The 12,164-nt window shown below is 37.2% G+C and overlaps 1 protein-coding gene across 1 annotated transcript in view; it reads left to right on the top strand.

Annotated features, from left to right (window-relative positions):
• LOC126483667 (peptide chain release factor 1-like, mitochondrial) overlaps positions 1-12,164 on the top strand; it is a 69,196-nt gene that overhangs the window by 3,271 nt on the left and 53,761 nt on the right. The window lies entirely within an intron of this gene.

The raw sequence follows: 12,164 nt of genomic DNA, 5'->3' as shown, positions 1-12,164 counted from the left end.
GTTTTTGGAGAATCAAAGTTAAAGTATCTCATTTAATTGCCCTTTTTTCATTCCATCGAGTGAAATATATAATAAATAGCGTATACCTTCGTTGTTTTAATACATATCTCAGAAAACCAGCGGAATTTTAAATCAGAAACTTGCTTATATACATTTGTGAATAGGCTTAATTCTTGTAACGCCTTTTTTTGATTTTCGGTAATTTAATTGATTTATTCTAGCTAAAGTATTATTTTTTGCCATGAGTGAGAAGTGCCTGACTTGCCGTAGAATTGTTAGTTCCGGGGTTTGGTGTGATGGATGCAGTAGTTTTTTTCACTGGGGGGACTGCAGTGGCGTGGGTGTTGGGAAAGTGGATCAGGCTCATCAGTGGTTATGTAGGATTTGCAGCAGAGATAGGAAGATAGTGGAACAGGAGGGGAAAATTGCTGCCCTTCAGGCTGAGCTAGATCAGGCTAGGGAAGATCTGGACAGGTTAAGGAGGGAGAAGGGCAAAGAGAGGTGGGAAGTGGCAACAGGTAGCAGAAGGAACAGGCCTAGAACTAAGTCTGACAGTTTTGTGGTGAATGTCAAAAATAAGTTTGACCTGTTGCTTCAGTTAGAAACTGATGAGCCTCAAGCAGAGGTAGGTGTAGACAGGACACAACAAACTTTCAATAGGAAATTGAAAAAGAATGTAGGAAAGTCATCGATAAGGAAGAAAGTTTTGTTGTTAGGCAGTTCTCATGCCAGAGGTGTAGGCCAACTTCTGCAGGAGGAATTAGGACCAGAATACCAGGTCACAAATTTTTTCAAACCAAGTGCTAGTCTGGATCAGGTGACAGAGGATTTAGGTTCACTCTGTAAAGGATTTACCAGGGAAGACACCGTGGTTATTGTGGGAGGGCCAGGGAACAGCATCGACAGAGATCCTGGGTACAGTATAGAGTGTGACCTGGTAAAGATTGCGTCGGCATTGAGACACACCAATGTTGAATTTGTATCTGTCCTGAGATGCCATGACCGGCCTCATTTGAACTCTTCTGTTGGGAGAGTTAATTTGGAGTTGGAACGGCTGCTTGTGTTGGGTGCGGGGGCTCATATTGGTGTGGTTCCTGTTGATTATCTCAGTAGGTGGGACTATACCAGGCACGGCCTACATCTCAACAGGAAAGGGAAGGGGAAACTGGCTGGGGTAATAGCAGGAAATTTAAGGGGTAAAATACCAGTGGTTACAGGTGTTGGAGCAGCACCTTTTTTAGGATAGGTAAGACAGAAAGATTTCAAGTTCTACGAGAGGTCAGGATTGAAACAAATCTTCAGTTTAGGAAAGAAATTCAACAGCACAATTCTAGCACATTGGATCACCAATCACAGCTATCAATTATAAATATTCACCAATCACCAGAAATTTTATCTCCACCAAGTTGTATCTCAGTCCTAGGTAATTGCATTGATGAACTAAAGTCACCCAACCCAATTGACATAATCTGCCTCTCTGAACACCATGTGACCATTGGTATAGGAACTAGGCCTAAGCACAATGAGAAACTCAGACAGGAGAGTACTGCAAATGTTAGAATAAGGAAAGGTTCTCATAAAAGTATAATTAAAAATAATGTAAGTATGTTTCATCAAAATATTGGGAGTTTAAAGAATAAAGTAGATGAGCTTCTGGTTTGTTTGGAAGATTTAGAAGCTGAGAATGAAATAGATATACTATGCCTGTCTGAGCATCACATTGTTACTGATATGGATAAGGTAAATGTAAGTGGTTATAAGCTCTCTGCACATGTAATGAGAGAAAATATGGAGAAAGGAGGAGTTGCCATATATGTCAAAAGTTATCATTGTGCAAAAAGTATAGAAACAAAAAAGTTTTGTGTAGAGAAACATATAGAAGCATGTGCCTGTGAGCTTAAATTAAATAAAGGCACATTTATAATTGTAACTGTATATAGGTCCCCATCAGGAAATTTTCATCTATTTCTGAAAAATTTGGACTCCTTGTTGTGCTATCTGCCAGACAGGGGGAAGCAAATTATTATTTGTGAGGACTTCAATGTAGATTCTCTGAAAGAGGGTAATAGGAAAAATGACCTTGAAGTATTACTCGGTTCTTTCAATTTGACACCCGTTATTGATTTTACTACTCGGGTGGTAAAGGATAGCAGCTCACTGATAGATAACTTCTTTATAGACCAAGATAAGTTTAACCAGATAAATGCTCAGCCTGTTGAGAATGGTCTTTCCGATCATGGTGCACAGCTCGTTACAATATATGGCATAGCTCCATTCAGCAATACTAAACAGTCCTCCAAAGTAGTACGTTCAGTCAATGATTTAACAATTGCAAATTTCAGGGAAAGCCTACAGCAGTTAGACTGGGATGAGGTGTACCGTGAACCTGATGCCAATTTAAAATATAATTTATTTCATGACATTTTTGTAAATGCATTTGAAAACTGCTTCCCCAAGAAAATAGTTAAATATACTCGTAAGAAACCTTGTAACAAACCATGGCTTACTAAGGGTATAAAAATATCTTGTAACCGGAAAAGGGAAATGTATCTGACAGCAAGAAAGAGTAGTGACCCAGAAACTATCAAAAATTATAAAAACTACTGTGTTATATTAAGAAAAGTTATTAAAAAATCCAGGAATATGTGTATCATGTCTGAAATCAGCAACTCTGATAATAAAATTAAAACAATTTGGAATATTATTAAAAGAGAAACAGGTCAACCAAGAGCAGAGGAAGACAGTATTACCATCAAATTGAATGAAAACTTTACGAACAAAAAGTCAGAAGTTGAAAATATTTTTAATAATCATTTTCTAAATGTTGTGGATATAGTAGGATCCAGGTGTTCATTAGAAGATGCTAGGCTGTTAATGGAAGAGGCCATACCTATGCAATTTGATACAATTGAAATCTCACCCACTTCTCCCTCTGAAATTAGGAAAATAATAAACTTGCTTAAAAGCAAAAACTCACATGGAATTGATGGCATTTCCAGCAAAATACTAAAAGCTTGTTCTCAACAGATAAGTAAGATTCTCAGCCACCTGTGTAATAGCTCTCTGGAACGGGGCATTTTCCCTGATAGACTGAAATATGCTATTGTTATACCTTTGCATAAAAAGGGGGATAGATCTGATGTCAACAATTACCGTCCAATCTCCCTTCTAACAGCTTTATCCAAAATTTTTGAGAAAGTAATGTATTCAAGAGTAGCTTCACATATCTGTAAAAATGAAGTACTAACAAAATGTCAGTTTGGTTTCCAGAAAGGTTTTTCAACAGAAAATGCCATATATGCTTTCACCAGTCAAATTTTGAATGATCTGAATAACCGAACACCACCCATTGGGATTTTTTGTGATCTCTCAAAGGCTTTTGATTGTGTAAATCATGAAATTCTGCTAGACAAGCTCAAGTATTGTGGCATGAGTGGGACAGTGCACAAATGGTTTAATTTGTACCTAACTGGAAGAGTGCAGAAAGTTGAAATAAGTAGTTCTCGTAACATGCAAAGATCAGCACATTCCTCAAACTGGGGGACTATCAAGAATGGGGTTCCACAAGGGTCAGTCTTGGGTCCTTTGTTGTTCTTATTATATATTAATGACTTGCCATTCTATATTCATGAAGAGGCAAAGTTAATTCTCTTCGCTGATGATACAAGTATAGTAATCACACCTGAGAAACAAGAATTAACTGATGAAATTGCCAATACTGTCTTTCAGAAAATTACTAAGTGGTTCCTTGTAAACGGACTCTCTCTGAATTTTGATAAGACACAGTACATACAGTTCCGTACAGTGAATGGTATGACGCCATTAATAAATATAGACCTTAATCAGAAGCATATAGCTAAGGTAGAATATTCCAAATTTTTAGGTATGTCCATTGATGAGAGATTAAATTGGAAGAAACACATTGATGATCTGCTGAAACTTTTGAGTTCAGCTACTTATGCAATAAGGGTCATTGCAAATTTTGGTGATAAACATCTTAGTAAATTAGCTTACTACGCCTATTTTCACTCATTGCTTTCATATGGCATAATATTTTGGGGTAATTCATCACTGAGGAATAAAGTATTTATTGCACAAAAGCGTGTAATCAGAATAATAGCTGGAGTCCACCCAAGATCTTCCTGCAGACATTTATTTAAGGATCTAGGGATATTCACAGTAGCTTCTCAGTATATATACTCTCTTATGAAATTTGTTATTAACAACCAAACCCAATTCAAAAGTAATAGCAGTGTGCATAACTACAATACTAGGAGAAAGGACGATCTTCACTATTCAAGATTAAATCTAACTTTGGCACAGAAAGGGGTGAATTATACTGGTACTAAAGTCTTTGGTCACTTACCAAATAGTATCAAAAGTCTGACAGATAACCAACAAGTATTTAAGAAGAAATTAAAAGAATTTCTGAATGACAACTCCTTCTACTCCATAGAGGAATTTTTAGATATAAATTAAGAAAAAAATATAAAAAAATAAAATAAAAAAATAAAAATAAAAAATAAAGAAAAACAAAAAAACACAAAAAAATAAAGTTGTTATATTAACTTAAGTATGTTGTTAAATTAACCTAATTATGTCATGCATTGGAAAATTCAACTCGTTCCACATCATTACGAAATATCGTATTCATGATCCATGGAACTAGTATTAATCTAATCTAATCTAATCTAATCTAGATCATGCAAGGTATCAAAGATGGATTTATGGAATTTTGCTGGGACTAAGGAGTGTGGCCTGCCAAGTGATGTATCACACTATAAGTGCATGCTAGAGTTAGGCTTCTGAATGTGTTGCAACTGTAAACTTGTGCTGGAGTTGTCCAAGAATGCATGTAACTGTCTGTCTTGGTCCTTCTCCATGGCCAACCTGCCGAAATCAATTGGTGCACTAAGGGCATGGAAGAGTGACATGTAATCAGCTACCACATTGCCCCTCTCCATTTACATGCCAGATGTTGGAAGTAAATTGTGCAAATTAGTCCAGGTATCTGAAGCAGGGGTGGGTACATGTAATGACTTGGAATGTGGATAGCACAAACCAATGTGAGTTGGTCTGTAAAAAGTGTGATGGACCAACCCTCTTAATCGGTATTTCACTGCCTCACATATCACTAGCCATTCATGGTCGTAAGCCAACCACAAATGTTGGGTCCCCTTCAGTTGGCAGGAAAAGAACCCTAGAAGTTACTGGATGCTGTCTACTGTCTGTTGCAACACTGCACCAACAGCATTCTCACTTGTGTCATCCGTAACGGACAAAAGTGCCATACGTGGGGAATGGGCCAAGGTCACAGTGTTCTGTAAGGATTGTTTAATCACGTCGAAAGTATGTTGTTGGTTGTTTGGGGGAAGAGACCAAACAGCGAGGTTATCAGTCTCATAGGATTAGGGAAGGATGGGGAAGGAAGTTGGCCGTGCCCTTTCAAAGGAACCTACCCGGCATTTGCCTGGAGTGATTTAGGGAAATCATGGAAAACCTAAATCGGGATGGCCGGACGCGGGATTGAACCGTCGTCCTTCCGCAAAAGCATGTGCCATTTTCATTGACCAATGTGCGGGTTGGTTTCTCCTTATTATTCTTCCTCTTTAGGGCATTAGTTAGTGGCAGCTGGATTCTTGCAGCCTACAGAATATGTTGCCAATAAAAGTTTGTCATATCTAAAAACCTTCTTAATTCTTGATAAACTCATGAAGCCACCATGATTCACGTCAGTGTACTCGAAAATGACAAATGTGATGAACTGCGATCATTCCACCATTGTGTGAAATTTGCATGGAATGGGGAATGTTAAAAAATCAGGTATATGGTTACTGCAAGCTCTAAGTCAAAATCGCTCTAAGACAAAATCACAAAAATCAGCAGGTTGCCATATGCGCATCTCTGATTGCTCAGCATCTCTTGGCTCGTGAACAACCCCAAATGTCCCTACCCTGTATCATTAGTTGTGATAAGAAATGACATCTTTACGCTAAATTAAGATTAAAAAAAAGGAATGTTTGAGCTCAAACAAAGCAGCAACTTCCTATACAAAGACATGCATGCATCCACAAAAGAGAGAGAATTATGCATCTGGTGGAACAGCGACAGTGTGGTGTAGTATGAATTGCTTCTACAACCATCACTGCTGACATTCATTGTCAACAACTGAGATATCTTTCAGATGTAGTCTGAAAACAGTGACCAGGAAGACTGCATGAAATGATGCTGTTCCACGATAACCCCCACCCACATTCTGTTAGACTGACAAAAAACACTGTACAGGAGTTGGGTTGGGAAGTCATTCTGCACCCAACTCAGTCACCTAATCTTGCACTCTGTGTTTCACCTTTCCACTCTCTATCAAACAACCTTCAAGGAACTTTTTTTCCAAATGAAAATGTGCTCCCAATGTAGCTTGATGAGTTCTTTATCCTCAAAACCACTGTGGAATCAAAGAGTTACCCCACTGTAGGCACACTGCTGTAAATAGTGAAAAAGAATAAACTATTGATTAATGTCTTTGTTATGTGCATCTGTTGTGTTTATTAAACTTGCGGAAAAATGCTATGAACTTATGCACTATCCCAGTATTGTGATCTTCTTGTGTAAGATTCGTTGATAAGAGGACAAATTGAAATGCAGTGTTTGTGGAGTGATACTCACAGTGAATCACGTTTTTACCAAAATCCTATTTATGTTCACTTTTCAATTACTTACTTTTACAGATTCCTTTTTTTATTGTTAACAGCACCAAGACACTTATGACCTCCCCCCCCCCCCCCCCCCCAAAAAAAAAGGTAGTAGTATCTGAAGGAGTGGCCATGGGTTGTTCATTTTCCTGATTTTTTGCCAATGTATTCATAGACCACTTTAACGAGGAAGGTCTGCCACCAGAAAAAAAAACCTGATTTCTTACGTTATGTTGGCAACACTTTCATAACATTTGCATGAAAGGAAATGAATGAATTTCTTTCACTTCTCAATGCCTTATGTTAGAGATCAATTTCATGAGGATGGCTGCTCATCTCGCTGTCCTATCATTCAGATTTAAGCTTTCTGTGATATGATGTGCCTTTTTTTGTGGAGGGGGGAGGGGGAGACTACTGTGAAGAAAAGGTACGAGATTACCATACCTTGGGTCATTATGGGAAGGAAGCGAAAGGAGTGCTATGCAAACATACTTTAAAAAACTACATCTAAGAACATATAGTAGCCCACCTTTTCATTTTTTATAGTGTGTGTATTATTTATCTTCAGAACAATTGTTAATAGGCTCATCAGAGATGTATCTATTATATAATGCAATGTTTCTGAATTTACCTTACAGTTTTAGTTAAGTGTAATGAAATGTATTAAGTGAATGTAGACCTTAGGCAGTGACATGCAAAATGATGCCACAGTTGGATATTAGTGTTAAAACTTTAGCTTTTAGATTCAGAGGGAGGTGACTTCCTCTCAGAATGTCTTTATTCTTGCTCCTGGAGGTGATACTAAAAATGTTGTTTATTCTACATTTTGTAGCAAAATAATTAATTCCCAGATAGCCACATTTTGTTAAATGGGCACAATATTTAGACGAACAACCATGTTGCCAATCATCAGGTATACTGACAAACTGACTGCTTCGGGGGAGGTGTGTGATTTCTCTCTCTCTCTCTCTCTCTCTCTCTCTCTCTCTCTCTCTCTCTCTCTCTCTCTCTCTCTCTCTTCCTTCTGTCCCCCCTCCATAAAAGAGAAGTATTTGATGGAGTGATGGAGTCAGCAGTTCACTTTCCTGATTTGTCACCAGTTCCTTCATAGAGTACTTTGACAAGAAAGTCAGTTCAAGAGAATCTAACTGATTTATTTTGTTATGTTGACATCTACTTCATAATATTGCCACATCAAAGGAAATTAATGGATTTCTTTCACCTCTCAGTGCTTTACATCAGAGATCAACTTCACATGAAAATGGAAGTGAGGGGAGCAAGTGGCACAATGGATCACAATGTATACTGCAAGAAAGTGCACACCAAATTGTACTTTCATGTAGACTGGTGCCACCATCCAGCACAGAGGAACTGGGCACTCAGAACATTGGCAGGCAGTACCTGTACACCTTGGGAGACAGCTGCAGTGGGAGATTTCATGAAGCCTTTGCTCTAACCAACAACACAACAGACAGAAATAGGAGAGAGTGCTGGAAAGGACATAACCACGGTATTATTCCATGCAGCAATGCTTTATGTGGGTAGTGTCAAGAAAGACATTTGACCACTAGCAGCTTGTGCAAAATTTACCAGTGAATTACAAAGTGATGGCCTATAGCCTTTTGACTTACTAAGGTAGTAATCATAACTAAATTGAATATATTAATTTTACATATATAAGCTGAACTGTTCAAATGTATTTAAACTGATCATTTAATATTACAAGGAATAAAATAAAGTGGAAAAAGAAAGAATGACGACGACAGTGGAAATCGAACCTGAGTCAACCAATCGCCAGTCCACAAACTTACCCAGTCAGTTACAGAAATGACGTGGGCGATTTCATGTCAAATGGTACAGATCATGTCAAGACACCCGGACACTTATGGGCTTCCTTTAACTTACAAATTTATGATGAAAATACGAAATTCAAGTTAATTTTTCCACTTAAAAAGAAATTCTGATTTAGAGAGCCACATATTGCCAGATGCTACTGATGTAATTAGAAACAGTGTATTATCTGCTCCAGCTATCTGTATTATGTAAATATTTATTGCTAAAAATGTAAAATTTGCATTTTTGTGAGTTTTTACAACTTATTTACTCAAAAAACCTGATCCAAAAACTTTTGAGAAGTACACAAAATATTGTTTGGTTAATATGTTAGTAGTCAGTGCACACACAGTAGGTAGTAGTTTTCTATGTAAAGGGTTAAAAAAATTTCTGCATTCTGCATATCCACAACACTAAATTTCTAATGCAAAATATGCATGTTGGCAATGCTGTTTCCAGTGCTCTTCTTTTTATAACAAATGAGTGAGAACTTGCACACAAGCTATTCTGCATTAAGTTTTGTGTTTGGTTTGACCTTTTTGTTAGATACAATATCAGTGAGGAAATACCTGCAGTGAAAGAGTGAGGTGTGTAGACTGAAAAATGAAGCAAGAAGGTGGTGTTTAACAAAAATGAAAACCACTTCACAGTTGTTGGAAATCTGTCAGAGGTATTGCAGAAATATCTTGGTCCTCAAGTAATGGTATTAGCATCACATCAGTTGTGCAGGAATTGCTACACTCGCTACAAGAAGAAATTTAGTGACGACCCCCTTGAATGATCGCCATCACTTAAATGTGAAATGAAGAAGACAATGCAGATGTTTGTATTCCTGGGTGTGAAGTTGTCGAAGCATTTAATGTTAGCATTTCTGCTGTAGCTCCTATTATATCCCCCCTTAAACGTCCAGGAAAGGTAAGAAGCACAAGAAGAAAACGGTGTGTAAAAAGATAAATGGAAGAAATTGAAACAAGTTTTACACAAGCAACATCTTCCAAACTTTGTGATGTGTATAATGTAGATGCACTTATTGCAGAACCTGAAGATAGTGATATATGCACGAAATGTGATGTATGATCTCGAAAACTAAATACTGTTATCTCAGCAGCCACCTTTACTGAGAAGGTACAGTTACTGATACTGATACCAAGTAGCTACTCTAAGCAGCAGATACAGAAATACATACCCACTTCCTCATATTATTTGATTTCAAAAGCTCTTAAACTAAGGCATGAGAAAGGTATTTTGGCATGCCCAGATTCTTACTGTGGACATCCATTGCAAGATGATACGCTTACTGTTGCTCTCTAAATGATGTCAGAGATTGCAGCAGGCAAAGTCCTAACCAGACTGGTGTTATCTCCGTTAGGGAAAATGGCGAGAAAGTTAAATAGGTAGAAAGATATGTGACAAGATCAATAAGAGAAGCATATCTCCTAATGAAAAAGGAGGACCCGAATTTAAAAATTGATCTCACAAAATTCTACTTCTTATGACCAAAATGGGTAAAATGCCAGCCAATGAAAGAAGTATACATATTTATTTACTGCACTAATTTGGAACTTCACCATAAGCAGTGTCACAGGAAAGAAGTACGCAGAGATGGATGTGATGCTTTTGTGTATATGTCAGGAGCTGCAAGATAAATGTTGATTGCAGGAGTGTGCAATGTGTTGTGGTGCTGAAGTGATGGTTGTTGATGCATTACCCCTTCAGAATACTGACAATGATGTAACCTATGCATTCTTGGACGGAGGAGAGTTGATGAAGAAGACAGTAGAGGCAGGGAAGTTTGTTACAGAGGTTAGGCATCGAGTCATGAAAGGAATAGCTCACCATCATATCCGGAGGATTCAGAGACAGGCCATAGCAGAAGTAAAATCAGCCACATCTCAATTCTGGCACACAGCATGGGTGTTGCTCTCTTTCTTGGAACACCACACAGTTTTGCTACTGTCATTGATGATCTCATTCTTGGCAGTGCACGTGCATGTTACACTGTTAGCATGATAATTGATGACATAGCATCTGGAGGCCATACATTTCCTAAAGCTGTGTGTGATTGACGGTGCATCATCTTATTTTAAAAACCACTTTCAGCTTTGTGAGCTTGGTCAACACTGTAGTACAGAAATTAAGGCAAAAAGTGGATATTTTCAGCAAAAGGTCATGGAAAAGGTGCGTGTGATGGGGTAGGAGGTCTCTGTAAACATCTTGCAACAAGATTTAATCTCCAGCATGGAATGTTGATGCTATAAGAGATGCTACTGGATTTGTACACACCATATCAACATTAGTAACAAACATGAAACTCTTAATTTGAAATAAAATTGCATTAAGGGAATTCCATTTAAAAAAGAGAGAGAAAAGTGGTCTGCTATGAAGCATCTGGTAGGAATTCAATCAAGTCGCTGCTGGATTGCATCCTGGAGTTGCACATACATTGCAATAACAGTTCTCCATGAAATGCAACCTGTTACTATGTGTGAAATACAGAGACCACAGTATACATTAGAAGACTTTGTAGTGTATCACTTCATTTCTTGTGTGTATGACAGTCAGTGGTGGGTGGGACATATAATAAGTGTCTCTCATGAGCTGCAAGATATAACGGTTTCCTTTATGACACCTTGTGGTCCTGCTAATGCTTTCAAATTGCCATCATCAAAAGATCACTGTGTAGTTCCCATTTCCTGAGTACTGCTCTTGTTGGATAGTCCTCGTCTGTGTGCAAATTCAGCTCGGCTATACAAGTTCAATCAGAAATAGATTAAAAACACTAATCTTTTCAACATTACAGTGTTGACTGTTACATTGTAGGCAATTTTAAGTCATGGAAAGTCATGATTAAAAGTATGAGAGAAGACAATAATAATTTATGAATAATATCATAAATAAAAAAATGGGTATAAATATTCTATATATCTCATTTTCGGTAAAAAATGCTTTCAGACAAAATTATGAATTGTTTTTCCACTGGTTTATAATGTTGTAAAGTAATTATTTTGATTCAGAAATACCAGTTTTGCATGATATTTACTTAAAATCAGCAATCAGTTTAAATATTAAGTGTCCATGATCTTTTTGACCTTGGGAGTAGAGCTAGATTTACCTAAAAAATTTATCACATTTTGTACAGACAAGTACTTCCCACCGTGATTGTACATTCCCTAAGTATAATGATCAACTAACATACCACGAAATTTTTAGAACATTTATGATGGGGATTTTGGAGAAAAAAATTTCTATATGATCAAAAATTTCAGTTTGTTTCATCTTTATGTACAAATATTTTGACAGTTTAAGAATTTCATGCATTATAGCTGACAGCAGCTTTCCACTTTATCATTACTCAAGATAGTTAACATCCTATTACTATTTATATTTTCAAAACATAATTTTGAAATTCACCAGAAGTTACAATTTTTTATACTTTATATCCCCCCCACACACAAAAAAGGCTAATGTGTATGTGTGTGTTAATCATGTCTTATAGTACTGAGAACAAACTATTTTGAATTTTCCCATTCCTTCCAACATTTTCACAAATATTCTCATTTAGGGAGGTCTGTGGCATTTTAACAGATCACCAGAAACTGAAAATATTGTAGTTTTGGAGAGGTATCAAGTGGAACTTCA

The sequence above is a fragment of the Schistocerca serialis genome, chromosome 6, assembly GCF_023864345.2.
Source record: "Schistocerca serialis cubense isolate TAMUIC-IGC-003099 chromosome 6, iqSchSeri2.2, whole genome shotgun sequence".
NCBI classification, from domain to species: Eukaryota; Metazoa; Arthropoda; class Insecta; order Orthoptera; family Acrididae; genus Schistocerca; species Schistocerca serialis.
Note: the sequence above shows the minus strand (reverse complement) of the source record. Positions and strands in the feature narration are given on the sequence as shown.